This window comes from Ips typographus, linkage group LG10 (genome assembly GCF_016097725.1).
Source record: "Ips typographus isolate SLU linkage group LG10, UJ_Ityp_2.0, whole genome shotgun sequence".
Lineage (NCBI taxonomy): Eukaryota > Metazoa > Arthropoda > Insecta > Coleoptera > Curculionidae > Ips > Ips typographus.
The window spans coordinates 3,158,318-3,184,929 of NC_138431.1; the positions used below are offsets into that span (position 1 = coordinate 3,158,318).

A 26,612-nucleotide genomic window follows, 5' to 3' on the forward strand; every position below is an offset into this window, starting at 1 on the left:
TCACAATCCAGTTATAAAGTCTACGTAGTAGCTGTCAAACACGTTACAACTGTCAAAATTAGCTTCAAATTGAACGTGGAACAATAAAAGTCTTAGTTTCAGTTTCCGTTGAATGAAATTGACTTTATAGCTTTATGGACTGGTTTTTGACAGTTGTGACGTCACAATCCAGTTAAAAACACTCTTAATGTCACGTGGTAGCTGTCAACCACGTTACAACTGTCAAAATTAGACTCAAACAGGACGTGGAGACATAAAAGTGTTAGTTTCAATTTCCGTTGTATGAAATTGACTTTTATAGCTTCATGGACTGGTTTTTGACGGTTGTGACGTCACAATCCAGTTAAAAAGTCTCTTAGTGTCACGTGGTAGCTGTCAACCACGTCACAACTGTCAAAATTAGCCTCAAACAGAACGTGGAGCCATAAAATGGTTAGTTTCAGTTTCCGTTGAATATGAAATTAACTTTATAGCTTTATGGACTGGTTTTTGACAGTTGTGACGTCACAATCACGTTAAAAAGTCTCTTAGTGTCACGTGGTAGCTGTCAACCACGTCACAACTGTCAAAATTAGCCTCAAACAGAACGTGGAGCCATAAAATGGTTAGTTTCAGTTTCCGTTGAATATGAAATTAACTTTATAGCTTTATGGACTGGTTTTTGACAGTTGTGACGTCACAATCACGTTAAAAACACTCTTAATGTCACGTGGTAGCTGTCAACCACGTCACAACTGTCAAAATTAGCCTAAAACAGAACGTGGAGCCATAAAAGTGTTAGTTTCAATTTCCGTTGTATGAAATCGACTTTATAGCTTCATGGACTGGTTTTTGACAATTGTGACGTCACAATCCAGTTATAAAGTCTACGTAGTAGCTGTCAAACACGTTACAACTGTCAAAATTAGCTTCAAATTGAACGTGGAACAATAAAAGTCTTAGTTTCAGTTTCCGTTGAATGAAATTGACTTTATAGCTTTATGGACTGGTTTTTGACAGTTGTGACGTCACAATCCAGTTAAAAACACTCTTAATGTCACGTGGTAGCTGTCAACCACGTTACAACTGTCAAAATTAGACTCAAACAGGACGTGGAGACATAAAAGTGTTAGTTTCAATTTCCGTTGTATGAAATTGACTTTTATAGCTTCATGGACTGGTTTTTGACGGTTGTGACGTCACAATCCAGTTAAAAAGTCTACGTAGGAGCTGTCAACCACGTCAAAACTGTCAAAATTAGCTTCAAACCTGTCAAATACTTCTAGTACTTATACTTTTTAAGTTTATTGCCAAAAAAATGCGAATCAATGATAATCACGTCAAACCAACCCCAAAAAGGAGTGTTGGGTAAATAAAAGCAATTTTGGTGGACAAAAAGATTACAGGATGTCCCCACCTATACCATTCAACAATTTGGTCATTTTTGTGGCAAAACAATACGAACAATCCGAGTACGTCCCTGGTTGTAGCGTGTAAATCTCGAAACGAAAACGAGCATAACGAACACCACGAACCAGGAAGAAAAACGAAACCAGGAAAAAGACGAACGACTTTCGTTTTCACCACAAAACCAGAACCAGACAGTGGTTCAGTAGGCCACCAGAGAGTGCATGCGAACCAGTCGGGTTCTTGCATTCCGTGGAGAAATGCACCGGGTGTTGTTGCATCGATTTGCAATGGAAATTGCATTCACTCGGTCTCTTCCTTTTTCGGTTCTTTCGTTATGCAACACCATTTGGTCTTGTATTTAATGGGAACCAAAACACAGTCAGATCAAATCATAATTGGTATTTTAAATATCTTAGTAATTAAAAATTGATAAAGAATTTGGTAACGCCAATGAAAGAGAAAGTAATTTGGACGCTACATGGGAAAGTGTTACTTCAGTCTTTCACAACTGTTACAAAATGTTCTTCGGGTTTAGTTATAACCGCTGAAATTACTTGTATGAGGTAAATTACCGCTTAAAATTTTACCGGTGAATTACAAGTATTTTTGACACCGCTTTTTTGCCTGATTGTACCAAATTTTGTAGTGTTTTTCCTGGTTATTGGATAGGAAATTTAATGAGGATTCCAAAAATGTGCTTAAAACACTCTTTTTGTCTCTCCAAGTGGTTTTTACAGGCAATTTTGTCTTTAACTGTCCTTTCTGACTGGGTTTCAGGAAGTTCAAATTTTGACACCGCTTTTCTCCCTGACTGTACCAAATTTTGTGGTGTTTTCCAGGTTATTGGATAGGAAATTTAATGAGGATTCCAAAAATGTGCCTAAAACACTCATTTTGTCACCCCAAGTGGTTTTTACAGGCGATTTTATCCCTGGCTGTCCTTTCAAACTAGGTTTCTGGAAGTTCAAATTTTGACACCGCTTTTCTCTCTGACTGTACCCATTTTTGTAGTGTTTTTCCTGGTTATCGGAAAGGAAATTTAATGAGGATTTCAAAAATATGCTTAAAACAGTCATTTTCTCACTCCAAGTGGGTGTTACAGGAAATTTTGTCCCTGACTGTCCTTTCAAACTGGGTTTCTGGAAGTTCAAATTTTGACACCGCTTTTCTCCCTGACTGTACTAAATTTTGTAGTGTATTTCCAGGTTATTAGATAGGAAATTTAATGAGGATTCCAAAAATGTGCTTAAAACAGTAATTTTCTCACTCCAAGTGGGTGTTACAGGCAATTTTGTCGCTGACTGTCCTTTCAAACTGGGTTTCTTGAAGTTCAAATTTTGACACCGCTTTTCTCCCTGACTGTACTAAATTTTGTAGTGTATTTCCAGGTTATTAGATAGGAAATTTAATGAGGATTCCAAAAATGTGCTTAAAACAGTAATTTTCCCACTCCAAGTGGGTGTTACAGGCAATTTTGTCGCTGACTGTCCTTTCAAACTGGGTTTCTTGAAGTTCAAATTTTGACACCGCTTTTCTGCCTGACTGTACCCATTTTTGTGGTGTTTTCCAGGTTATTAGATAGGAAATTTAATGAGGATTCCAAAAATGTGCTTAAAACAGTCATTTTCTCACTCCAAGTGGGTGTTACAGACAATTTTGTCCCTGACTGTCCTTTCTGACTGGGTTTCAGGAAGTTCTAATTTTGACACCGCTTTGCTGCCTGACTGTACCAAATTTTCTAGTGTTTTCCAGGTTAATGGATACGAAATTTAATGAGGATTCCAAAAATGTGCTTAAAACTGTAATTTTCTCACTCCAAGTGGGTGTTACAGGCAATTTTGTCTTTGACTGTCCTTTCTAACTGGGTTTCAGGAAGTTCAAAGTTTGACACCGCTTTTCTCCCTGACTGTACCAAATTTTCTATTGTTGTTCCAGGAAATTGGATAGTAAGTTTAATGAGGATTCCAAAAATGTGCTTAAAACAGTAGTTTTCATACTTTAAAGGGGGTTTACAGGCAATTTTGTCCCTGACTGTCCTTTCAAACTGTGTTTCTGGCAGTTCAAATTTTGACACCGCTTTTCTCCCTCACTGTACCAAATTTTGTAGTGTTTTCAAGGTTATTGGATAAGAAATTTAATGAAGATTCCAAAAATGTGCTTAAAACAGTCATTTTCTCACTCCAAGTGGGTGTTACAGGCAATTTTGTCGCTGACTGTCCTTTCAAACTGGGTTTCAGGAAGTTCAAATTTTGACACCGTTTTTCTCTCTGACTGTACCAAATTTTGTAGTGTTTTCAAGGTTATTGGATAAGAAATTTAATGAAGATTCCAAAAATGTGCTTAAAACAGTCATTTTCTCACTCCAAGTGGGTGTTACAGGCAATTTTGTCGCTGACTGTCCTTTCAAACTGGGTTTCTTGAAGTTCAAATTTTGACACCGCTTTTCTGCCTGACTGTACCCATTTTTGTGGTGTTTTCCAGGTTATTAGATAGGAAATTTAATGAGGATTCCAAAAATGTGCTTAAAACAGTCATTTTCTCACTCCAAGTGGGTGTTACAGGCAATTTTGTCTTTGACTGTCCTTTCTAACTGGGTTTCAGGAAGTTCAAAGTTTGACACCGCTTTTCTCCCTGACTGTACCAAATTTTCTATTGTTGTTCCAGGAAATTGGATAGTAAGTTTAATGAGGATTCCAAAAATGTGCTTAAAACAGTAGTTTTCATACTTTAAAGGGGGTTTACAGGCAATTTTGTCCCTGACTGTCCTTTCAAACTGTGTTTCTGGCAGTTCAAATTTTGACACCGCTTTTCTCCCTGACTGTACTAAATTTTGTAGTGTATTTCCAGGTTATTAGATAGGAAATTTAATGAGGATTCCAAAAATGTGCTTAAAACAGTCATTTTCTCACTCCAAGTGGGTGTTACAGACAATTTTGTCCCTGACTGTCCTTTCTGACTGGGTTTCAGGAAGTTCAAATTTTGACACCGCTTTTCTCCCTGACTGTACCAAACTTTGTGGTGTTTTCCAGGTTATTGGATAGGAAATTTAATGAGGATTTCAAAAATGTGCTTAAAACACTAATTTTCGTTCTCCAAGTGGGTTTTACTGGCGATTTTGTCCCTGACTGTCTGTTCAAATTTCAGGCCACAATTTCAACTGGTTTGAAAATTTGATGCATCAAACCAGTTTTTGCTAAATAACTCGAAAACGGTAAAAGTTACACAAAAATTGAAAAAGACTTAAAAAGTTCAAAATCAACTCCTTCAATCAGCGCCGTAAGTTTGCGGGACCATTTTTACTTCCAGTGTACAGGGTGTGTATGACAAGTATGGTGATTGACTGTTTTTGGTCACCCTGTACGCAATTTTTCAGATAGAATTTTTTGCTTTACACCACTGGAAAGAGGAGCTCAAAACGGTTAATTTGAGTGGTTCAACCTCCCTGAACCCCCAAAAATAACCGAGTTACAGGGTGTTCAACTTACTTGAAAATTGGTTGCATCAAACCAGTTTTTGCTAAATAACTCAGAAACGGTAAAAGCTACAACAAATTTTAAAGAAAGCAAAAATGTTCGTAAAAAACGGCTAATCCCTGGAAGTTTCACAGTCCGTGAGTGCCGCCACTATACAAGGGGTGCATGAAAAGTGTGGTTATTACGACACACATGGAAAGTTTTGGTTTACACGGTCGAAAGCCTTTGTAAAGTCCCATTTTAACAAAATTCCACTAAATCGTTAATAACTTTGTTATTTGACACTTTTACGACAAACATGTAGGAGAACAAAAAATAGCCAATCGATTGGGCTATCACGTGACGTTGACCAGCCACCTGTACGTTGCAGCGTTTGGCCGCTAGAGGGCGTCAAATTCGTTCAATATTTTTTCTGCTCGAAAACTTAAATACTCAAATCAAAAAATCAAATTCCAACAGCAACGCAGTTTGCATAATCTTTTCGGATTTTCTCTGTGGTTTACCTGGGAAATTTCTGATTAAAACCTGAAAAAAACCATCAAACCAATTAGTTGGAACAATATGAGAATTACGCTCGTTAAACCTGGCTTATTATACTATTTTCCTGCAGGATTCCACGAAAATACGCCCTGTATGAAGAATTATTAAAATTCAACGTAAAATCTCAATTTTTTTGCTACCAAACAGTGAATAATTTAAATGTATACCCACGGAATCGAGCTGTTCTGGTATTCTGCACATTCCCGCATGTGTGACTATTTAATAGCGGATAATTGTTAGGTTTTTTTCACTTTTAATTGTTGCATATTACCGTTCTACTATCCCACACTTTTTTGCTTAAAACGAATTTTTTTTATCTAAACCAAATGTAGTGGAAAAATAATTTGCCAAAAGTCACAAAATTCAAATGGGACACCCTGTATATTATTATGTCAGTGGATTGCGCATTTTCAGAACTACACAGTGACCCAAAAAGTTTTATAAAAAAAGTGTCTAGTTTCTGAGATATTTAAAATCAAAGTTGCTCTTGGCTCAGTCCTGTGATCTGCTGCTTCTCAAAACTGTTTGGTTATTCCAGTTTGACAAATTCCAGGATTTTTTCTAGAAATTTTTTAGTACGGCCCTGGTTTTTGGGTTTAATTTGCTGTCATCAGGAAAAATTTCAGGTCCGTAACTGCCCAAATACTCAAATTATGGTCCAAACTGTGTTTCATGTCAGTTAAGTGTGTTTTCTGCTATTCTCTTTTTGGTTATTCAAGTTTAACAATTTCCAGGATTTTTTCTACAATTTTTTAGTACGGCCCTGGTTTTTAGGTTCAACTTGCTGCCATCAGGAAAAATTTCAGGTCCGTAACTGCCCAAATACTCAAATTATGGTCCAAACTGTGTTTTTTATGTCAGCTAAGTGTGTTTTCTGCTATTCTCTGTTTTGTTATTCCAATTTAAGAATTTCCAGGACTTTTTCTAGACATTTTTTAGTACTGCCCTGGTTTTTAGGTTCAATTCGCTGCCATCAGTAAAAATGTCAGGTCCGTAACTGCCCAAATACTCAAACTATGGCCCAAATTGTGTTTCATGTCAGTTAAGTGTGTTTTCTACTATTCTCTAGTTTGTTATTCCAGTTTAACAAATTCCAGGATTTTTTCTACAATTTTTTTAGTACGGCCCTGGTTTTTTGGTTCAATTCGCTGCCACCAAGAAAATTTTCAGGTCCGTAACTGCCCAAATACCCAAATTATGGTCCGAATTGTGTTTCATGTGAGTTAAGTGTGTTTTCTGCTATTCTCTGTTTTGTTATTCCAGTTTAAGAATTTCCAGGATTTTTTCTAGAATTTTTTTAGTACGGCCCTGGTTTTTAGGTTCAATTCGCTGTCATCAGTAAAAATGTCAGGTCCGTAACTGCCCAAATACCCAAATTATGGTCCAAACTGTGTTTCATGTCAGTTAAGTGTGTTTTCTGCTATTCTCTGGTTTGTTATTCCAGATTAACAAATTCCAGAATTTTGACACTTTGGGCATATATGACAGGTGTCACGTGACTTTAGAGTGCCAGATACTAAAACGGTCACGTGACTACTTTCAAACGAATAACTATAAAGCTCTAAAACGCATGTCCCCTCCAAGACTACAAGAAAACTTGTTAAAATTTACCTCCAGGAGCTTTATAGAGCAAACTTTGACGTTTTTGATGTATGTGACAGTTGTCACGTGATACTGGAACAAAATTTCCTTAGATAGTCACGTGACAATTGTCAAAATAACTACCATAAGGTATAAAACCCATTAGGTTTCCATAACTGCAAGAAAATCGATTTTTTGGTTAAGCGACGTATTGCGACTTTTTAAGCAAATTTTGACAGTTTTGACGTATCAGACAGTTGTCACGTGACACTATAGAACACTATTTACATATACAGTCACGTGATAACAATCAGCTTGATTACCATAAAGCTCTAAAACCCGTCTTACGAAAAACACTACAAGTAAATATGCTATAATCTAACTCCAGTAGCTTCATAGAGCAAACGTTGTCAATTTTGATATAAGTGACAGTTGTCACGTGGTACTAGGACAAAATTTCCTTAGATAGTCACGTGACAATTGTCAAAATAACTACCATAAAGGTATAAAACCCATTAGGTTTATGTAACTGCAAGAAAACCAATTTTTTGGTTAAGCGACGTATTTTGACTTTTTAAGCAAATTTTGACAGTTTTGACGTATCAGACAGTTGCCACGTGACACCAGAACACTATTTACATATACAGTCACGTGATAACAATCAGCTTGATTACCATAAAGCTATAAAACCCGTCTTGCCAAAAACACTACAAGTAAATATGCTATAATCCAACTCCAGTAGCTTTATAGAGCAAACTTTGACGTTTTTGATGTATGTGACAGTTGTCACGTGATACTGGAACAAAATTTCCTTAGATAGTCACGTGACAATTGTCAAAATAACTACCATAAAGGTATAAAACCCATTAGGTTTATGTAACTGCAAGAAAACTTATTTTTTGGTTAAGCGACGTATTTTGACTTTTTAAGCAAATTTTGACAGTTTTGACGTATCAGACAGTTGTCACGTGACACCAGAACACTATTTACATATACAGTCACGTGATAACAATCAGCTTGATTACCATAAAGCTATAAAACCCGTCTTACCAAAAACACTACAAGTAAATATGCTATAATCTAACTCCAGTAGCTTCATAGAGCAAACTTTGACGTTTTTGATGTATGTGACAGTTGTCACGTGATACTGGAACAAAATTTCCTTAGATAGTCACGTGACAATTGTCAAAATAACTACCATAAAGGTATAAAACCCATTAGGTTTATGTAATTGCAAGAAAACTTATTTTTTGGTTAAGCGACGTATTGTGACTTTTTAAGCAAATTTTGACAGTTTTGACGTATCAGACAGTTATCACGTGACACTAGAACACTATGCACATATACAGTCACGTGATAATGATTGGCTTGATTACCATAAAGCTGTAAAACACAACACTACAAGGACACTTTGACATTTGGAATTTTGACAGTCAAAAAAACAAAAAATGGCCGCTTTCGACTTGTAGCGCCATCTTGATTGTTTCGAGTGAAGTAGAAATGTCATTTGAAATAAAGAGAATTATGTGTAAGTGTTTTGCTGTGCGATCCAGCTGTCACGTGATCAGTTGGAGAACTCAAGATGGCCGACCGACATATAGCGCCCTCTTGGTGTTTAAAATAACGGTTTTTTTTTAAATTTTTCAGTTGTTTCTCTTTTTTCTTATTAAATCACTGTCATTTCTGCCAAAAAGAAAATATTTACAATGTTGCCAGTTATTGAAAATGACCAATAAATCGGTGGTAAATTTTGGTTTTCACTTATACTAAACGGTACGGTAATATAGGAATAATGACGATCATGTGACTTTAATCGTTTTCAGCTGATGTTCTAGTACACTAGTGCTATAATTAGGAAACGGGAAGGTTTAGCCAGCCAAAATACGCCGACATTATCCTCTGGCATTATAAAAAGATTTTCCGAAAAGCAAGGTCAATGTTACAAAATGCGTCACGCCGAGCATTTTTGTCAGATGCCAGATTTGGTATTTGCTACTTGGCAACGCTGCAAGTTTGTACAACGTTTCCTCGTTTCAAGCGGCGTTGCCAGGTCTGAGGGAAATTTTCCACCTCTGGGGAATTCGAACCCCAATTATTAGATATTTAGGAATATATTTGCCTGTACCTGACTGTACTCGATTTTTTAGTGTTTTTTATTTCGTTAGATAGGAAATTTAATGAGAATTTCAAAAATGTGCTTAAAACTGTCGTTTACTCACTCCAAGTGGGTTTGACAGGCGATTTTGTCCCTGACTGTTCTTTCAAACTGTGTTTCTGGAAGTTCAAACTTTGACGCCGCTTTTCTGGCTGACTGTATCAAATTTTGTAGTTCTTTTTATGTTATTAGATAGGAAATTTAATGAGGATTCCAAAAATGTGCTTAAAACTGTAATTTTCTCACCACAAGTGGGTTTTACAGGCGATTTTGTCTTTGACTGTCCTATCAAAGTGTATTTTTGGCAGTTCAAATTCTGACACCGTTTTCCGCCTGACTGTACGAAATTTTGTAGTGTTTTTTATGTTATCGGATAGGAAATTTCAGAAGGATTCCAAAAATGTGCTTAAAACTGTCATTTTCTCACTCCAAGTGGGTTTGACAGGCGAGTTTGTTCCTGACTATTCTTTCAAACTGTGTATCTGGCAGTTCAAATTTTGACACCGTTTTTCTCTCTGACTGTACTCAATTTTGTAGTTTTTTTATGTTATTAGATAGGAAATTTAATGAGGATTCCAAAAATATGCTTAAAACTGTCATTTTCTCACTCCAAGTGGGTTTGACAGGCGATTTTGTCCCTGACTGTTCTTTCAAACTGTGTTTCTGGAAGTTCAAACTTTAACACCGCTTTTCTGGCTGACTGTACCAAATTTTGTAGTGTTTTTTTGAGGTGATTGAATAGGAAATTTTATGACGATTTCAAAAATGTACTTAAAACTATCATTTTCTCACTAGAAGTAGGTTTTACAGGCGATTTTGTATTTGACTGTCCTTTCAAACTGTATTTTTGGCAGTTCAAATTTTGACACCGTTTTTCTCTCTGACTGTACTAAATTTTGTAGTGTTTTTTTATGTTATTTGATGGGAAAATGTAATGAGGATTCCAAAAATGTGCTTAAAACTATCATTTTCTCACCACAAGTAGGTGTTAGAGGCGATTTTGTCTTTGACTGTCCTTTGAAACTGTGTTTTTGGCAGATCAAACTTTGACACCGCTTTTCTGGCTGACTGTACCAAATTTTGAGGTGTTTTTCTAGGTTATTGAATGGGAAATTTAATGAGGATTCCAAAAATGTGCTTAAAACTGTCATTTTCTCACTCCAAGTGGGTTTGACAGGCGGTTTTGTTCCTGACTGTATTTTGAAACTGTGTTTCTGGTAGTTCAAATTTTAACACCGTTTTTCTCTCTGACTGTACCAAATTTTGAGGTGTTTTTCTAGGTTTTTGAATAGGAAATTTAATGAAGATTCCAAAAATGTGCTTAAAACTGTAATTTTCTCATTCCAAGTGGGTTTGACAGGCGATTTTGTTCCTGACTGTATTTTGAAACTGTGTTTCTGGTAGTTCAAATTTTAACACCGTTTTTCTCTCTGACTGTACCAAGTTTTAAGGTGTTTTTCTGGGTTATTGAATAGGAAATTTAATGAAGATTCCAAAAATATGCTTAAAACTGTAATTTTCTCACTCCAACTGGGTTTGACAGGCAATTTTGTTCCGGACTGTTCTTTCAAACTCTGTTTCTGACAGCTCAAATTTTGACACCGTTTTTATGCCTGACTGTACCAAATTTTGAGGTGTTTTTCTGGGTTATTGAATAGGAAATTTAATGAGAATTCCAAAAATGTGCTTAAAACTGTCATTTTCTCACTCCAAGTGGGTTTGACAGGCGATTTTGTTCCTGACTGTATTTTGAAACTGGGTTTCTGGTAGTTCAAATTTTAACATCGTTTTTCTCTCTGACTGTACCAAATTTTGAGGTGTTTTTCTGGGTTATTGAATAGGAAATTTAATGAAGATTCCAAAAATGTGCTTAAAACTGTCATTTTCTCACTCCAAGTGATTTTGACGGGCAATTTTGTTCCTGACTGTATTTTCAAACTGTGTTTCTGGTAGTTCAAACTTTGACACCGTTTTTCTGGGGGACTGTATCAAATTTTGTAGTGTTTTTTATGTTATCAGATAGGAAATTTAATAGGGATTCCAAAAATGTGCTTAAAACTGTCATTTTCTCACTCTAAGTAGGTTTGACAGGCGATTTTGTTCCTGACTGTATTTTCAAACTGTGTTTCTGGCAGTTCAGACTTTGACACCGCTTTTTTGCCTGACTGTACCATATTTTGTAGTGTTTTTCTAGGTTATTGAATAGGAAATTTAATGAGGATTTCAAAAATGTGCTTAAAACTGTAATTTTCTCACCACAATTAGATTTAATAGGCAATTTTGTCTCTGACTGTCCTTTCAAAGTGAATTTCTAGCAGTTCAAATTTTAACACCGTTTTTCTCTCTGACTGTACTCATTTTTGTAGTTTTTTTATGTTATTAGATAGGAAATTTAATGAGGATTCCAAAAATGTGCTTAAAACTGTCATTTTCTAACTCCAAGTGGGTTTGACAGACAATTTTGTTCCTGACTGTATTTTGAAACTGTGTTTCTGGCAGTTCAAATTTTAACACCGTTTTTCTCTCTGACTGTATCAAATTTTGTAGTGTTTTTTATGTTATCAGATAGGAAATTTAATGAGGATTCCAAAAATGTGCTTAAAACTGTAATTTTCTCACTCTAAGTAGGTTTGACAGGCGATTTTGTTCCTGACTGTATTTTCAAACTGTGTTTCTGGCAGTTCAGACTTTGACACCGCTTTTCTGCCTGACTGTACCATATTTTGTAGTGTTTTTCTATGTTATTGAATAGGAAATTTAATGAGGATTTCAAAAATGTGCTTAAAACTGTAATTTTCTCACCACAATTAGATTTAATAGGCGATTTTGTCTCTGACTGTCCTTTCAAAGTGAATTTCTAGCAGTTCAAATTTTAACACCGTTTTTCTCTCTGACTGTACTCATTTTTGTAGTTTTTTTATGTTATCAGATAGGAAATTTAATAAGGATTCCAAAAATGTCCTTAAAACTGTCATTTTCTCACTCGAAGTGGGTTTGAGAGGCGATTTTGACCCTGACTGTTCTTTCAAACTGTGTTTCTGGAAGTTCAAATTTTGACACCGTTTTTCTCTCTGACTGTACTAAATTTTGTAGTGTTTCTTTATGTTATTTGATGGGAAATTTAATGAGGATTCTTAAAATGTCCTTAAAACAGTAATTTTCTCACTTAAAGTGGGTTTGACAGGCGATTTTGACCCTGACTGTCCTGTCAAACTGTGTTTCTGGCAATTTAAATTTTGACACCACTTTTCTGCCTGACTGTACTCGATTTCGTAATGCTTTTTTTATGTCGTTATATAGGAAATTTAATGGGGATTCCAAAAATGTGCTTAAAACTGTCATTTTCTCACCACAAGTGGGTTTTACAGGCGATTTTGTCTTTGACGGTCCTATCAAAGTGTATTTTTGGCAGTTCAAATTCTGACACCGTTTTCCGCCTTACTGTACGAAATTTTGTAGTGTTTTTTATGTTATCAGATAGGAAATTTAATGAGGATTCCAAAAATGTGCTTAAAACTGTCATTTTCTAACTCCAAGTGGGTTTGACAGGCAATTTTGTTCCTGACTGTATTTTCAAACTGTGTTTCTGGAAGTTCAAACTTTGACACCGCTTTTCTGGCTGACTGTACCAAATTTTGAGGTGTTTTTCTAGGTTATTGAATAGGAAATTTAATGAGAATTTCAAAAATGTGATTAAAACTGTCATTTTCTCACCACAAGTAGGTTTGACAGGCGATTTTGTCTTTGACTCTCCTTTCAAACTGTATTTTTGGCAGTTCAAATTTTGACACTATATTTCTGCCTGACTGTACCAAATTTTGTAGTATTTTTCTATGTCATTAGATGGGAAAGTTAATGAGGATTCCAAAAATGTGCTTAAAACCGTAATTTTCTCACTCTGAGTGGATTTGACAAAGCAATCTTGTCCCTGACTGTCAAAAGTTGCAAAAATCAAGCTTCAGAAAAGTTTCCCATGCAGTATTCGATACAAAACGTGTTTCTCATATTTATGACGGTTATTTTGAAACTGGTCACGTGACTGTCTAGCTAAATTATACTCCAAAAACCACGTGATGTCTGTCACTATTGTCAAAATTTGCCTAGAGTTTGCAAGAATTACAGTTTAACACTTTTTCACTTTTTCTGACGTGCTATTTTGACGTTAGTGGTCACGTGACCGTCCAGCTAAATCGTGTTCTACGACCACGTGATCACTAACGTCAAAATCAGGTCATAGAAGTATAAAATAAATTTTCTGTCTTTAAATAGAAAACTTCTGGCAATTTTCTATTAAAAAATGCACTTGACATCTCCATGAATCGATTTTTGACATACGGTCCCACGTTTCAACTGTCAAAACTAACTAATTTTATAGTTTGACGTGTCTTGAGTGTGACATGAAGCTATCAAACTATAAAAGATTACTTAAAGGCAGTACAATCCTGTGGTACAATTAGTATCAGTACAAATTATATTCAATGCTTCTTTATAGGTTTATGAATGTGCAATTTTGACAGTTCTGACATACAAATGTCAACATCTGTCATAGGTAACTGTCAAATATCATTTCATAAAGCTATAAAAGTACAAAACCTGCTTTTTTCAATTTCAATCTGTCCTAAACTGGAAAACAATCAAAAGCACGAAACGTACTAAAACTAGTACAATCACTGCAAAAATTCAGCAAACTGTCAAATTTCAATGTAAAAATTAAATTTGCTTAATAAAAGCAATACAATTTTATAGCTTCATGAGTTGAAAAAAAAAAGTAAAATTGGGGAATTTTAGTGAAATTTGGCAACTTTTTTTCTGGAAAATTTGTCATTTTAAGGGTTGGCAACACTGGTTTCAAGTCAAGTGCAAATTACTAATGAGTTTTCTAGGAGTTTAGGCAAACTGGTTCTAGAACCCAATTTAGAGGTTAGGGAGTTTTTGCAATGCCTACCCTATACTTTTACGGTACTGGAAAAAAGTGAAAAAACTCCCATTGTTTCTGGTTTTTTCACCCAATTTTGAGGTTAGGGACTTCTTGCAGGGTCTGCCCTAAATGCATTAGTGCATTCTGAACTTGAAGAAAAGCAACCAAAAATGGACACTATTGCAAGAACCATTATTGTTTCTGATCTACCCACATTGATATCCCAAGCTTCTCTAATCTCATCTTCGTTCACGGACAACCGCTTTTTTTACTCGCAGTCAATTGTTAAAGTCATTTCCACGTAAAAATCAAGTAGGTGGCGACTAAAACCTGAAACTAATCTAGCCAATGGTGCAAAAAACCGAAGACGACCGGACAAAAATGCCTTCAGACCTATTTTGTGTTGCGGAAGAAATGATCTTCGTTTTTTTTGAAGAATTTGGGCTGTTTTAATAGCGTTTTTCACATTACTAGTCCCTGAAAAAATTTCAGGTCCGTAACTGCCCAAATACCCAAACTATCCAACAAATTGTGTTTCCAGTCAGGTGAATAAGTTTTCTGTTACTTTCTTCAAAGTTACTGTCGTTTAACTAAATTTTGAGTTTTTTGTGAATATTATGCAGTACGTCCCTGGTTTTTAGGTTCAATTTACTGGTCCCTGTAAAAATTTCAGGTCCGTAACTGCCCAAATACCCAAACTATCCAACAAAATTGTGTTTCATGTCAGTTGAATGGGTTTTCTGTTACTTTCTTCAAAGTTATTGTCGTTTAACTAAATTTTGAGTTTTTTGTGAATATTGTGCAGTACGTCCCTGGTTTTTAGGTTCATTTTACAGGTCCCTGTAAAAATTTCAGGTCCGTAACTGCCCAAATACCCAAACTATCCAACAAATTGTGTTTCCAATCAGGTGAATAAGTTTTCTGTTACTTTCTTCAAAGTTACTGTCGTTTAACTAACTTTAGAATTTTTTGTGAATATTGTGCAGTACGTCCCTGGTTTTTAGGTTCAATTTACTGGTCTCTGTTAAAAATTTCAGGTCCGTAACTGCCCAAATACCCAGACTATCCAACAAATTGTGTTTCATGTCAGTTGAATGGGTTTTCTGTCACTTTCTTCAAAGTTACTGTCCTTTAACTAAATTTAGAGTTTTTTGTAAATATTTTGCAGTACGTCCCTGGTTTTTAGGTTCAATTTACTGGTCTCTGCAAAAATTTCAGGTCCGTAACTGCCCAAATACCCAAACTATCCAACAAAATTGTGTTTCCAGTCAGATGAATAAGTTTTCTGTTACTTTCTTCAAAGTTACTGTCGTTTAACTAAATTTTGAGTTTTTTGTGAATAATGTGCAGTACGTCCCTGGTTTTTAGGTTCAATTTACTGGTCCCTGCAAAAATTTCAGGTCCGTAACTGCCCAAATACCCAAACTATCCAACAAAATTGTGTTTCATGTCAGTTGAATGGGTTTTCTGTCACTTTCTTCAAAGTTACTGTCGTTTAACTAAATTTAGATTTTTTTGTGAATATTGTGCAGTACGTCCCTGGTTTTTGGGTTCAATTTACTGGTCCCTGTAAAAATTTCAGGTCCGTAACTGCCCAAATACCCAAACTATCCAACAAAATTGTGTTTCATGTCAGTTGAATGTGTTTTCTGTTACTTGTACTGAGCACTTCAGAGCAAACTTTGACAACTTTGACGTAAAAGACAGTTACCACGTGACACTGGAACACTATTTACTTAGACAGTCACGTGACAACTGTCAAAATAATTAGCGTAAAGCGATAAGACACATCGCGCATCTACAACTGCCAGCAAACTGACTGTACTTGAATTCTTTGAGCACTTTAGAGCAAACTTTGACAATTTTGACGTAAAAGACAGTTACCACGTGACACTAGAACACTATTTACTTAGACAGTCACGTGACAACTGTCAAAATAATTAGCGTAAAGCGATAAGACACATCGCGCATCTACAACTGCCAGCAAACTGACTGTACTTGAATTCTTTGAGCAGTTCAGAGCAAACTTTGACAGTTTTGACGTAAAAGACAGTTACCACGTGACACTAGAAGACTATTTACTTAGACAGTCACGTGACAACTGTCAAAATAATTAGCGTAAAGCGATAAGACACATCGCGCATCCACAACTGCCAGCACACTGACTGTACTTGAATTCTTTGAGCACTTTAGAGCAAACTTTGACAATTTTGACGTAAAAGACAGTTACCACGTGACACTAGAACACTATTTACTTAGACAGTCACGTGACAACTGTCAAAATAATTAGCGTTATGCGATAAGACACATCGCGCATCTACAACTGTCAGCAAACTGACTGTACTTGAATTCTTTGAGCAGTTCAGAGCAAACTTTGACAGTTTTGACGTAAAAGACAGTTACCACGTGACACTGGAACACTATTTACTTAGACAGTCACGTGACAACTGTCAAAATAATTACCGTAAAGCGATAAGACACATCGCGCATCTACAACTGCCAGCAAACTGACTGTACTTGAATTCTTTGAGCAGTTCAGAGCAAACTTTGACAGTTTTGACGTAAAAGACAGTTACCACGTGACACTAGCACACTATTTACTTAGACAGTCACGTGACAACTGTCAAAATAATTAGCGTAAAGCGATAAGACACATCGCGCATCTACCACTGCCAGCAAACTGACTGTACTTGAATTCTTTGAGCAGTTCAGAGCAAACTTTGACAATTTTGACGTAAAAGACAGTTACCACGTGACACTGGAACACTATTTACTTAGACAGTCACGTGACAACTGTCAAAATAATTAGCGTAAAGCGATAAGACACATCGCGCATCTACAACTGCCAGCAAACTGACTGTACTTGAATTCTTTGAGCAGTTCAGAGCAAACTTTGACAGTTTTGACGTAAAAGACAGTTACCACGTGACACTAGAACACTATTTACTTAGACAGTCACGTGACAACTGTCAAAATAATTAGCGTAAAGCGATAAGACACATCGCGCATCCACAACTGCCAGCACACTGACTGTACTTGAATTCTTTGAGCAGTTCAGAGCAAACTTTGACAGTTTTGACGTAAAAGACAGTTACCACGTGACACTAGCACACTATTTACTTAGACAGTCACGTGACAACTGTCAAAATAATTAGCGTAAAACGATAAGACACATCGCGCATCTACAACTGCCAGCAAACTGACTGTACTTGAATTCTTTGAGCACTTCAGAGCAAACTTTGACAGTTTTGACGTAAAAGACAGTTACCACGTGACACTAGAACACTATTTACTTAGACAGTCACGTGACAACTGTCAAAATAATTAGAGTAAAGCGATAAGACACATCGCGCATCTACAACTGCCAGCACACTGACTGTACTTGAATTCTCTGAGCACTTTAGAGCAAACTTTGACAATTTTGACGTAAAAGACAGTTACCACGTGACACTAGAAGACTATTTACTTAGACAGTCACGTGACAACTGTCAAAATAATTAGCGTAAAGCGATAAGACACATCGCGCATCTACAACTGCCAGCAAACTGACTGTACTTGAATTCTTTGAGCACTTCAGAGCAAACTTTGACAATTTTGACGTAAAAGACAGTTACCACGTGACACTGGAACACTATTTACTTAGACAGTCACGTGACAACTGTCAAAATAATTAGCGTAAAGCGATAAGACACATCGCGCATCTACAACTGCCAGCAAACTGACTGTACTTGAATTCTTTGAGCACTTCGGAGCAAACTTTGACAGTTTTGACGTAAAAGACAGTTACCACGTGACACTGGAACACTATTTACTTAGACAGTCACGTGACAACTGTCAAAATAATTAGAGTAAAGCGATAAGACACATCGCGCATCTACAACTGCCAGCAAACTGACTGTACTTGAATTCTTTGAGCACTTTAGAGCAAACTTTGACAATTTTGACGTAAAAGACAGTTACCACGTGACACTAGAAGACTATTTACTTAGACAGTCACGTGACAACTGTCAAAATAATTAGCGTAAAGCGATAAGACACATCGCGCATCTACAACTGCCAGCAAACTGACTGTACTTGAATTCTTTGAGCACTTTAGAGCAAACTTTGACAATTTTGACGTAAAAGACAGTTACCACGTGACACTAGAAGACTATTTACTTAGACAGTCACGTGACAACTGTCAAAATAATTAGCGTAAAGCGATAAGACACATCGCGCATCTACAACTGCCAGCAAACTGACTGTACTTGAATTCTTTGAGCACTTTAGAGCAAACTTTGACAATTTTGACGTAAAAGACAGTTACCACGTGACACTAGAACACTATTTACTTAGACAGTCACGTGACAACTGTCAAAATAATTAGAGTAAAGCGATAAGACACATCGCGCATCTACAACTGCCAGCAAACTGACTGTACTTGAATTCTTTGAGCAGTTCAGAGCAAACTTTGACAATTTTGACGTAAAAGACAGTTACCACGTGACACTAGAACACTATTTACTTAGACAGTCACGTGACAACTGTCAAAATAATTAGAGTAAAGCGATAAGACACATCGCGCATCTACAACTGCCAGCAAACTGACTGTACTTGAATTCTTTGAGCACTTCGAAGCAAACTTTGACAATTTTGACGTAAAAGACAGTTACCACGTGACACTGGAACACTATTTACTTAGATAGTCACGTGACAACTGTCAAAATAATTAGCGTAAAGCGATAAGACACATCGCGCATCTACAACCGCCAGCAAACTGACTGTACTTGAATTCTTTGAGCAGTTCAGAGCAAACTTTGACAATTTTGACGTAAAAGACAGTTACCACGTGATACTAGAACACTATTTACTTAGACAGTCACGTGACAACTGTCAAAATAATTACCGTAAAGCGATAAGACACATCGCGCATCTACCACTGCCAGCAAACTGACTGTACTTGAATTCTTTGAGCACTTCAGAGCAAACTTTGACAATTTTGACGTAAAAGACAGTTACCACGTGACACTAGAACACTATTTACTTAGACAGTCACGTGACAACTGTCAAAATAATTAGCGTAACGCGATAAGACACATCGCGCATCTACAACGGCCAGCAAACTGACTGTACTTGAATTCTTTGAGCACTTCAGAGCAAACTTTGACAATTTTGACGTAAAAGACAGTTACCACGTGACACTGGAACACTATTTACTTAGACAGTCACGTGACAACTGTCAAAATAATTAGCGTAAAGCGATAAGACACATCGCGCATCTACAACTGTCAGCAAACTGACTGTACTTGAATTCTTTGAGCAGTTCAGAGCAAACTTTGACAATTTTGACGTAAAAGACAGTTCCTACGTGACACCAGGATCCTGTATACTTTGACAGTCACGTGACAGCTGTCAAATTTGTTATCTCAAAGAGCTGGAGGAATCATTTTCTCTTTAACACTGAATGTAAACTGTTTAACAATAATTTAATTTCAGAAACTTTACGAAGCGAATTTGGACAGTTTGGGTGTATATGACAGTTGTCACGTGACTCTAGAGTGCCAGTTACTAAGACGGTCATGTGACTACTGTCAAAATAATTACCGTAAAGCTGTAAAACGCTTGTTACCTCTAAGACTACAAGAAAACCTGCCATATGCTAACTCCAAGAGCTTTATAAAGCAAACTTTGGCTTTTTTGATATATGTGACAGTTGTCACGTGATACTAGGACAGTATTTACCTAGACAGTCACGTGACAACTGTCAAAATAATTAGCGTAAAGCGATAAGACTCATCGCGCATCTACAACTGCCAGCAAACTGACTGTACTTGAATTCTTTGAGCACTTCGGAGCAAACTTTGACAATTTTGACGTAAAAGACGGTTATCACGTGACACCAGGACATCGTATACTTTGACAGTCACGTGACAGCTGTCAAATTTATTATCTCAAAGAGCTGAAAGAATCATTTTCTCTTTAACACTGAATGTAAACTGTTTGACAATAATTTAATTTCAGAAACTTTATAAAGCAAACTTTGACGTTTTTGATATATGTGACAGTTGTCACGTGATACTAGGACAGCATTTACCTAGACAGTCACGTGACAACTGTCAAAATAATTAGCGTAAAGCGATAAGACACATCGCGCATCTACAACTGCCAGCAAACTCACTGTACTTGAATTCTTTGAGCAGTTCAGAGCAAACTTTGACAGTTTTGACGTAAAAGACAGTTACCACGTGACACTAGCACACTATTTACTTAGACAGTCACGTGACAACTGTCAAAATAATTAGCGTAAAGCGATAAGACACATCGCGCATCTACAACTGCCAGCAAACTGACTGTACTTGAATTCTTTGAGCACTTCAGAGCAAACTTTGACAGTTTTGACGTAAAAGACAGTTACCACGTGACACTAGAACACTATTTACTTAGACAGTCACGTGACAACTGTCAAAATAATTAGCGTAAAGCGATAAGACACATCGCGCATCTACAACTGCCAGCAAACTGACTGTACTTGAATTCTTTGAGCAGTTCAGAGCAAATTTTGACAATTTTGACGTATAAGACAGTTTCCACGTGACACCAGGACCCTGTATACTTTGACAGTCACGTGACAGTTGTCAAATTTATTATCTCAAAGAGCTGAAGGAATCATTTTCTCTTTAACACTGAATGTAAACTGTTTAACAATAATTTAATTTCAGAAACTTTACGAAGCGAATTTGGACAGTTTGGGTGTATATGACAGTTGTCACGTGACTCTAGAGTGCCAGTTACTAAGACGGTCATGTGACTACTGTCAAAATAATTACCGTAAAGCTGTAAAACGCTTGTTACCTCTAAGACTACAAGAAAACCTGCCATATGCTAACTCCAGGAGCTTTATAAAGCAAACTTTCGCTTTTTTGATATATGTGACAGTTGTCACGTGATACTAGGACAGTATTTACCTAGACAGTCACGTGACAACTGTCAAAATAATTAGAGTAAAGCGATAAGACACATCGCGCATCCACAACTGCCAGCACACTGACTGTACTTGAATTCTTTGAGCACTTTAGAGCAAACTTTGACAATTTTGACGTAAAAGACAGTTACCACGTGACACTAGAACACTATTTACTTAGACAGTCAAGTGACAACTGTCAAAATAATTAGCGTAAAGCGATAGGACACATCGCGCATCTACAACTGCCAGCAAACTGACTGTAATTGAATTGTTTGAGCACTTCAGAGCAAACTTTGACAATTTTGACGTAAAAGACAGTTACCACGTGACACTAGAACACTATTTACTTAGACAGTCACGTGACAACTGTCAAAATAATTAGCGTAAAGCGATAAGACACATCGCGCATCTACAACTGCCAGCAAACTGACTGTACTTGAATTCTTTGAGCACTTCGGAGCAAACTTTGACAGTTTTGACGTAAAAGACAGTTACCACGTGACACTGGAACACTATTTACTTAGACAGTCACGTGACAACTGTCAAAATAATTAGCGTAAAGCGATAAGACACATCGCACATCTACAACTGCCAGCACACTGACTGTACTTGAATTCTTTGAGCAGTTCAGAGCAAACTTTGACAGTTTTGACGTAAAAGACAGTTACCACGTGACACTGGAACACTATTTACTTAGACAGTCACGTGACAACTGTCAAAATAATTAGCGTAAAGCGATAAGACACATCGCACATCTACAACTGCCAGCACACTGACTGTACTTGAATTCTTTGAGCAGTTCAGAGCAAACTTTGACAGTTTTGACGTAAAAGACAGTTACCACGTGACACTAGAACACTATTTACTTAGACAGTCACGTGACAACTGTCAAAATAATTAGCGTAAAGCGATAAGACACATCGCGCATCTACAACTGCCAGCAAACTGACTGTACTTGAATTCTTTGAGCAGTTCAGAGCAAACTTTGACAATTTTGACGTAAAAGACAGTTACCACGTGACACTAGAACACTATTTACTTAGACAGTCACGTGACAACTGTCAAAATAATTAGCGTAAAGCGATAAGACACATCGCGCATCTACAACTGCCAGCAAACTGACTGTACTTGAATTCTTTGAGCACTTCAGAGCAAACTTTGACAATTTTGACGTAAAAGACAGTTACCACGTGACACTAGCACACTATTTACTTAGACAGTCACGTGACAACTGTCAAAATAATTAGCGTAAAGCGATAAGACACATCGCGCATCCACAACTGCCAGCACACTGACTGTACTTGAATTCTTTGAGCAGTTCAGAGCAAATTTGACAGTTTTGACGTAAAAGACAGTTACCACGTGATACTAGAACACTATTTACTTAGACAGTCACGTGACAACTGTCAAAATAATTAGCGTAAAGCGATAAGACACATCGCGCATCTACAACTGCCAGCACACTGACTGTACTTGAATTCTTTGAGCACTTCAGAGCAAACTTTGACAGTTTTGACGTAAAAGACAGTTCCTACGTGACACCAGGATCCTGTATACTTTGACAGTCACGTGACAGCTGTCAAATTTGTGATCTCAAAGAGCTGGAGGAATCATTTTCTCTTTAACACTGAATGTAAACTGTTTAACAATAATTTAATTTCAGAAACTTTACGAAGCGAATTTGGACAGTTTGGGTGTATATGACAGTTGTCACGTGACTCTAGAGTGCCAGTTACTAAGACGATCATGTGACTACTGTCAAAATAATTACCGTAAACCTGTAAAACGCTTGTTACCTCTAAGACTACAAGAAAACTTGCCATATGCTAACTCCAAGAGCTTTATAAAGCAAACTTTGGCTTTTTTGATATATGTGACAGTTGTCACGTGATACTAGGACAGTATTTACCTAGACAGTCACGTGACAACTGTCAAAATAATTAGCGTAAAGCGATAAGACACATCGCGCATCTACAATTGCCAGCAAACTGACTGTATTTGAACTCTTTGAGCACTTTAGAGCAAACTTTGACAGTTTTGACGTAAAAGACAGTTACCACGTGACACTGGAACACTATTTACTTAGACAGTCACGTGACAACTGAGAAATTTCTTATCTCTGAACAAATGAGCTTATTTTGTTAGAAATTCCTTTTCAATTGATGTTTTGAGTTGGAAAATTGATGGAAATTTAAAAAATTGAACAAATTTAGAAATGGACTTAAAAAATCTCATAAACAACAGTGAAACAAATTAATTTTAATCAAAATCAGCTAAATCTTCTTTTAATCGCCACATCTTGACTACGTCACTACTAATGATGGTATTTGCGTCCGATTCGGGTAGAAACCACAGGAAACTGACCATTACAAGTGTACACAAGCTTTCAGTATTATTTTTAAATAATTATTATGCAAAAAAAAACAAAATTCTGGTACTAACGAACAATTTGAGAACGTAAACCGCAAAGTGTCCCAATCCCGGAAGAGTTTGGTTTGGAGAAAGTTAACCGACGATTTAGCTGCTTGAATTTAGCGCATTTCATATAGTAAGCTATTGACAGGGAACATGCAGTAGAATTTATCGTTATTTTATTTGATTTTACTTGCAAAGTTGCTTTGGCCTCCAATTTTCCATTCACTTTCCGCAGATCAGCGAAGAAAATTGGGTTTTTTCAAAATTTTGGTAAAACGAAGAAATCTTCAGTAAAGTACCCACTTTTGTGGTAATTGAAGGGAGATTTTGGTGATCGGATGATCTTGAAAAGTGAACGCAGCCTTTGGTGAAAATTTCAGGTCCGTAACTGCCCAAATACCCAAACTATTCAACAAATTGTGTTGTCTGTAAGGTTATTCCAGTTTAACCAATGCCAGAATTTTTTCTTCAAAATTCCCCGTACGTCCCTGGTTTTTAGGTTAAATTTACTGCTTTCAGTGAAAATTTCAGGTCCGTAACTGCCCAAATACCCGAATTATGAGCAAAGTTGTGTTTCTAGTATTTTGTATGGGTTTTCTGCCATTTTCTGTTTGGTTATTCCAGTTTATCCGAAACCAAGATTTTTTCTAAAAAATTTCCCGTACGGCCCTGGTTTTTAGGTTAAATTTACTGCTTTCAGTGAAAATTTCAGGTCCGTAACTGCCCAAATACCCGAATTATGGTCAAAGTTGTGTTTCATGTCAGTTGTATGGGTTTTCTGCCATTTTCTGTTTGGTTATTCCAGTTTATCCGAAACCAGGATTTTTTTTCTAAAATTCACCATACGGCCCTGGTTTTTAGGTTAAATTTCCCATTCGGCCCTGGTTTTTAGGTTAAATTTACTGCTTTCAGTGAAAATTTCAGGTCCGTAACTGCCCAAATACCCAAATTATGAGCAAAGTTGTGTTTCTACTCTTTTGTATGGGTTTTCTGCCATTTTCTGTTTGGTTATTCCAGTTTATCCGAAACCAGGATTTTTTTTCTAAAATTCACCATACGGCCCTGGTTTTTAGGTTAAATTTACTGCTTTCAGTGAAAATTTCAGGTCCGTAACTGCCCAAATACCCGAATTATGGTCAAAGTTGTGTTTCTAGTCTTTTGTATGGGTTTTCTGCCATTTTCTGTTTGGTTATTCCAGTTTATCCGAAACCAGGATTTTTTTTCTAAAATTCACCATACGGCCCTGGTTTTTAGGTTAAATTTACTGGCTTCAGTGAAAATTTCAGGTCCGTAACTGCCCAAATACCCAAATTCTGAGCAAAGTTGTGTTTCTAGTTAGTTGAGTGTGTTTTCTGCCATTTTCTGTTTGGTTATTCCAGTTTATCCGAAACCAAGATTTTTTCTAAAAAATTTCCCGTACGGCCCTGGTTTTTAGATTGAATTTACTGCTTTCAGTGAAAATTTCAGGTCCGTAACTGCCCAAATACCCAAATTATGAGCAAAGTTGTGTTTCTAGTCTTTTGTATGGGTTTTCTGCCATTTTCTGTTTGGTTATTCCAGATTATCCAAAACCAGGATTTTTTTTAAAAAAATTTCCCATACGGTCCTTGTTTTTAGGTTAAATTTACTGCTTTCAGTGAAAATTTCAGGTCCGTAACTGCCCAAATACCCAAATTATGGTCAAAGTTGTGTTTCTAGTCTTTTGTATGGGTTTTCTGCCATTTTCTGTTTGGTTATTCCAGTTTATCCGAAACCAGGATTTTTTTTCTAAAATTCATCATACGGCCCTGGTTTTTAGGTTAAATTTACTGCTTTCAGTGAAAATTTCAGGTCCGTAACTGCCCAAATACCCAAATTATGAGCAAAGTTGTGTTTCATGTCAGTTGAATGGGTTTTCTGCCATTTTCTGTTTGGTTATTCCAGTTTATCCGAAACTAGGATTTTTTTTCTAAAATTCACCATACGGCCCTGGTTTTTAGGTTAAATTTACTGGCTTCAGTGAAAATTTCAGGTCCGTAACTGCCCAAATACCCAAATTATGAGCAAAGTTGTGTTTCTAGTCAGTTGAGTGTGTTTTCTGCCATTTTCTGTTTGGTTATTCCACTATAACAAAAACCAGGAATTTTTTCTAAAAATTTTCCAGTACGGCCCTGCTTTTTAAATTGAACCCACTGCCTTCAATCAAAATTTCAGGTCCGTAACTGCTCAAATACCCAAATTATGGGCCAAATTGCGTATCTCTGCCATTTTTAGGGCTTCAGCAAACTAAAAAAGCTCAAAATGTTCGTCGTGAATCTCTGAACATTTTTGGTTTCTTGCCAAATTTTCCTAACTCTAACCGTTTCCGAGATATTCAACTTTTCTTACTTTTTTTTGAAAATTCCAAAAAAGGAAAACAGTTAAATTTGACCCTAACGATCTGCCAGTCGTGACCGTGTTTACTCAGTTATAAGTGGGTGTAAACTTAGTCTACTCGATACAGAAAGTGATTCTGAACATATTTGGTTTCTTGTAAAATTTCCGTAACTCTAACCGTTTCCGAGATATTCGACTTTTTTTTGAAAATTGCATTAAAATTTTGAAAATTCCGTATCTCCGCCATTTTTGGGGTTTCAGCGACCGCAAAAAGCTCAAAATGTTCATTTTGACCTGCTCTTTGACCTCGTGCTAACCGAAACACAATTGAACATATACAGGATGTTCAAAAAACATACAGAAAACAGTTAAATTTTAAATTAACGTTCTGCCAGTTGTGACCGCGTTTACCCGGTTCTAAATGGGTGTAAACCTAGTCTTTTTGGTGCAGAAAGTGATTCTGAACATATTTGGTCTCTCGCAAAATTTCTGTATCTCTAACCGTTTTCGAGATAATTGACTTTCAGTACTTTTTTTTTGAAAATTGCATCATATTTTTCAAAATTATGTATTTCGGTTATTTTTTGAGTTTTGGGGACCGAAAAAAAGCTCAAAATGTTCGTCTTGAACTGCTCTTTCACCTCCCCTAAGCCGCAAACTTCAAAAACGGACCAAAAACCCAAAAAAAACTAAAAAAAAAAACATAAAAAATAGTCCTACTTACAGTACTATACCAGAGCGGAAGCGTGTGTAATAAGTACATTTGTACTGAAACAAGTACATTTGTACTGAAATGTACTTATTACTACTGTCAAAAATAGTACAATTTTTGACCGACCCTCG

At 36.5% G+C, this 26,612-nt stretch overlaps 1 protein-coding gene across 5 annotated transcripts in view; it reads right to left on the bottom strand.

Annotated features, from left to right (window-relative positions):
* Positions 1-26,612, bottom strand: part of Pdp1 (PAR bZIP family member Pdp1) — a 181,899-nt gene that overhangs the window by 76,622 nt on the left and 78,665 nt on the right. The gene's annotated exons all lie outside the window — the stretch shown is intronic.